The following is a 5,613-nucleotide window of genomic DNA, read 5'->3' as shown; positions in this document are numbered from 1 at the left end:
TGCGCTATTACCGAAGAGAAAAAGTAATAAGTTTTGGAAGAGGGCGTCCTATCTGTTGCCATGGATCTGAGATGGTTCCTGTTCTGCTGTTCACAGGCGGTGTACTGTATGGTCAAATCAGAGCGGTCAAGGGTCAAAAGTTTCCAATTTAGCAAGAGGGCGCCATTCATGCCTTATTACAGAATTTGCACGCGTAAATCGCGGAGAACGCTATCTTGTGTTTATATAAGATCTTTGCTCTAAATCAACTTTCTCGTTGGTGGCGCTGTCCAGAATGAGAAAAATAATAACAAATAAGAGACTTGTGGCAAGTCTAAGTGCAGCGCTGCGCAGCGCGGTAGAAGTCCGCCCGCTATAAACTCAGTAAGCAGAAAACAAAAGTACAGTATCTTGTGGAGAACAGATAAACAGACAAACCTACCGTGCGCGGTGGAGTACTACATACAAGCGTTAGTTGGCGTCCTACACTAGCTGCGTAGGGCGTATCGTTTTTTTTTTTACGCTCTCATAAATGAGCGTTGTTGGCTCTCTTGTTCTATTTATACTCTTTGGTAGTACGAATTGTATATTCGAGTATTGACTAGGAAAATGCGGAGGGCTGTGTCTCTCAGTTTGAGGTATAAGGACAAGGTTGGTGTGGAGACGGTATTTGCTAATCTTCGGCGTGCGGGTCCTAAGTTGGAAAAGGTTGTTGGGGTTCAATCGTTGTCTGATGGTTCGTTTGATGTTTCCATTAAGACTCCTGTAAGTTCTCGACGTGCGGCAGGTGAATTGGGAAGATTGGTGTCTGGTCCAGAGGTTCAGATGAATGAGTAGAGTTACGGTACGGTTTTGTATGTCGAGCTGGAAGTGCCAAATGAGTTGGTTGAGTGTGTTCTGTAAAGTTTGGCAAGGTGCTAAATTATCGAATACTATCGCATCGTCAGTATCCTAGTATCTTAAATCGGAATAGGCTGTTTGTGTTGCAATTGAAGTCAGACATCCCGTCTCAGCTTCGTATTGGGTCCCGCAATTGTTGGGTGTCGTATTGGGGTCAGCCTCTACGTACGTGTTTGTAATGTGGTGAGGAAGGTCATCTGATTCGGGAATGTGTTAGACGAAAGTGTAGCAAATGTTTGGAGCTGGGTCATGTTGTATCTGACTGCAAGAATGACATCGTTTGCACGATATGTAATGGTTCGGGTCATATTTTCCGGAACTGTCCGGTTTCCTTCAACGCGAAGGCTCGTGGTATAATATAGCGGATGTAGTGGAGGATGTTGAGAAAGAAGATGTGGTTGTGCGGAAGGTTATTGCTGGGGGGGATGAGGTCGGTGAAGTTGTGTCACAGGAGGAGATTGAGGTGGATCCAGATGAGGGTAGTAGTGATGTGTGGGCGGATTCCAAGATAGGGCCTCTTTCAGACTCGACGAAGCAAAGTTTAGTCATTGGTGAATCCAATGGTTCCAATGGTTCGTCGGACGGTGACTATGATGGAAAGGCGTTTGAACGTAAACAGATCTTGGCAGCGAGGAAGAAACTCCAGGCTTCTAGGTTTATTAAGGAGAGGGGTCTTAGGATTACCAGCCCACATTGTAAGGTGAATCGATCATATCGATAAGGAACACCCAGACGTCGAAGTTATGATAGGTTGCCCGGTTAGATCGTGTACATTTCGTGCTACCAGACCCTTGAATCTTGTTCCACACTTGGCAAGTCACCATACTAGTTTTGGTTTAAAATTTTCTGCTCGCGATTTGGTTCGTTCACCGTTGTTTGTTAGATAGTTGGGATTTGCATTGTTTTTAGGGTGTGTTTTGTCTTCACTTTGGTTTTGGTAGTTGGGTTTTGTTACTAGGTTTGGTAGTTTCGTTTTGTTTGGTTGTGGGTTTTTAGTTTCTGTTACAGTTGGCAGGGAGTCTCGTAGGCTCACGTATTCTGGTATGCCGTGTGCAGCTTGCCTGAGGGTTTTACGCTTTGTTATTATTTGTCTGTTATTCAATCATTAGTTGTGTTCATTTGGAACATGGACCAGTTCAACAGTTGTGAAAAACACAATACAGTACCCAACAAATTTTAGTGGCCCCCTTACATTTCAATTCCTATTCAGCCCTGAAAAAAAACCAGATATAGCCCAGCATGGGCCCGTAAACTAGTTTGGACAAAACCCACATGGGTCCAATTTAAAACCATAATGCACACCTAAGGGGCCCCAATATATCCTTTATCGGGCCCATGAAATTTATGGGACCCTTATGGATTTTGGGTGCACAGGCAGCTCATTCCCGTATGGGCCAATTTATAGTGGCCCCTTACATTTTAATCCTCAAAAAACCCAGATGTAGCCCATAATGACTCCATGAATTAATTTGGTAAAACCCATATGGGTCCCAAATGAAACCATAATGCAAACCTAAGGTGCCCAAATATATTCTTTAACGGGCCCATGAACTTTATGGGACCCTTATGGATTGTGGGTGCACAGGCAGCTCATTCCCATATGGGCCAATTTATAGGGTCCCCTTACATTTCAACCAAGATTCAACCCCTTAAAACCCAGATAGAGCCCACAATGGGCCTATGAATTAACTTGGACAAACCCATATGTGTCACCAAATGAAACCAAAATTCAAACCTTAAGGGACCCAAATATATCCCACATTTGCAGTTGGGCCAACCTTTATGGGACCCTTAAGGATTTAGGGTTCACTGGTAGCTCATTCCTGTATAGGCCAAACTGTAGGGGGGGGGGGCACATTTTGGCCCATGCATTTCAAATATGGGGCCCATGTTTGCTTGCTACCTGGGAAGAGTGAAGGGATCTTTCGCCGAATGCGAATCTGCCGACAGACACTTGAAGTGGCGGCGGCGGCGCCAGCGGGGGGACAGGGGGCTTAAGCCCCCATCGGTTTGGTCTCGGACCAAAAGAAAACAAAATAGGCCTAATTTTCCCATCCCAGCCATTTCCGGCCATCTAGAAGTCCCAATTTAAAAAGAAAAATCTTGTTTTGGGAGGACAGAACACCTCCCCCCATAAATTATATGTTAGAGCCGCCACTGGACACTTCGCTGCCAGAAAATTGACCGAATTGACTTTCGCGACACGTTATTTTTAGACACGTTGTTTGGCCGACATGACATTTTGCCGACAGCCACAAAAAATGAAAACTTTCGCCGACGCAGACTGTCAATTCGCTGAAAATGTTTTCTTTAATTGTATAAACGGCACTATTTGATTGAATTGCCCATAGGTAAATACAACATTCATCGACGTATTGGGCTCTTTTGTAAGTCCGCCATGCCAAACATGAGCCGCCGACGTGCCAAAAATTGTGTAGCTTCTACGCATGCGAGAGAATTTTGCAACGGTATTTGTAACACATCGCCTAACGAATAAACTAAACATAATATAAAATAACGATTTCAAAATATAAAGTATAATACTTTCGCATTTTCAAAAAAAAAAAAAAATACAAATAAGAAAATAACATTATGTTTATTTAATAATTATTAATTGGTATGGCAACAAAATAGCTAAAACTAAATTAGCCCTTTACCGTATTAGTTACTAACTAAGCCTACAGTAGTTAAATCATTTCGTAGATAATTTTTAATTTAGAATTATAACATGGGTTACTGAATACAGCAAATACAGACGTAAACAGAGCTGATGTACAGTAATAGAGTAATCCTTATTGAGAGAGGGCGTCCTAGTTATTACCATGGTTGTTACAGAATTTGCATGCATAAATCATGAGATGCGCTATCTTCAGTTAACGATCTTTGAAGTCAAAGTTGAAAAGTACCGTAATCACTTTTGTGAGAGGGCGTTAGGTTATTATAGAATTTGAAATAGAGAAATCGCGGAGAACTTTATCTTGTTATTATTATTATTATTATTATTATTATTATTATTGTTATTGTTATTGTTATTATTATTATTATTATTATTATTATTATTATTATTATTATTATTATTATTATTATTATTAAGATTTTTGATTAAATCACGGAGGTATTAATTGAATAATACCTCCATGGTATTAATTGAATAATACCTCCATGGTTTACTATACAAATTCAATCAAATTTACATTTTAAAGTGTATGATAAGTTTAAGTAAAAGTATGATACGGGAAGCAACTCTATCATCTGTGACCGTTTTTTAATCAAGCAAATTCCACTAAATTGAACCGATATAATCCCAAGAATCAATTAAACTTATATTTTACTAACGATTGGACCAATAATTTCTACCTAAGATACTCTTTGTTTCTACCGTACATTTATAAGATTGTTTTATAATAATACTTAACGCCCCATTTCCAGCAAAATTTCACTAAAAAAGATTTTTTTTAAATGCATATGCATTACTCTATTTATCATAAACAATGGAAAAATATTGGCATAATTTTTAGTTTTACGCAAAAGAATTTAAAAAATGAGAAATACAGACTATTTTTCATAGAAGATTACCATTTTCTCGAAGAATTCTTTTTCAGGGAAATGCATAATTTTAAAACTAAATTGTCGGCATATTGGCTGTCGGTAAATTGGTTGTCGGGGAATTGGCTGTCGGCGAATGTCTGTCGGCGAATAGGTTGTTGGCGATTTTTTTCTGTCGGCGAATTGGCTTTCGGTGAAGCTGTCGTCAAATAGGCTATAGGCGAATTCATTATTGGCGAATCGTCCTCCTGTAGGCGGATGTCTTTTCAGCCAAATGACGTGTTGGTGAAATGATATGTCGGCGGCAAAAGTGCATCCTTATTGTCGTTGTTATCGTCGTGCTGTGTAGTACACCATGTTAGTATCAGTGGTAGGCCTACCTGTCAACTTCTTTTGCTGGTGATACTTCTGAATACATAAAACCATATGGTTTCTGTTAAGTATTATACAAACTAAATAAATAGTATGAAGCTGAAACAATAGTATTATTTAATCGTCCATCATCTGGCGAAGGTTTTTTCTTTTCTTTTCTTTTTTTAGTAAGTTGGTTAAGAGCTCTATAATAAAAATTTATCCTTTTTGAGAAAGGGCGTCCTAGTTATTACCGTGGCTCTGTACCATGGTTGTTACAGAATTTGCATGCAGAAATCGTGAGATGGGCTATCTTAAGTTAAAGATTTTCGAAGTCAAAGAAAAGTATCGTAACTAGAAATTGCAAATTGCAAGTGAAGTGCTGCGAAGTACAACTGCATATAAATGTTCTTCGAACAAAATTATTTATGCGAGTCAAGTGAAAACAACGAATAATAAAAATATAACAAATAATATGAGACACGACCCATTGTCTATATTAGAACAGCGTTGGTACCGTGTACAATTATATAGTGTTTTGCTGCAGCGACATCTCGCTGCTGGCGACTCGCTGCTGCTGGCGATGACTTGCTGCTGGCGAATCGATCTGCGCATGTGTATAAAATGGTATTTATTACCGAAAACACTGTGTATGCCAGTCTACAACAAGCGTCGCCTAAATGTAATAATTAGCACGTTGAAATAGGCTAGTAAATAAGTTTAACTGGGTTCGTAAATAAAATTGGCCTCAAAATATTGTGGCTGAGACATGAGCCGATTAAACGTAGAAATAGGAAACCTAGAAATATAGTAAAAACGCTGAATAGTAATACTCGA

Source organism: Anneissia japonica, unplaced genomic scaffold, assembly GCF_011630105.1.
Source record: "Anneissia japonica isolate Jap-2015-1 unplaced genomic scaffold, ASM1163010v1 scaffold1587_len1432017_cov164, whole genome shotgun sequence".
NCBI classification, from domain to species: Eukaryota; Metazoa; Echinodermata; class Crinoidea; order Comatulida; family Comatulidae; genus Anneissia; species Anneissia japonica.
This window is presented reverse-complemented; position numbering follows the sequence as displayed.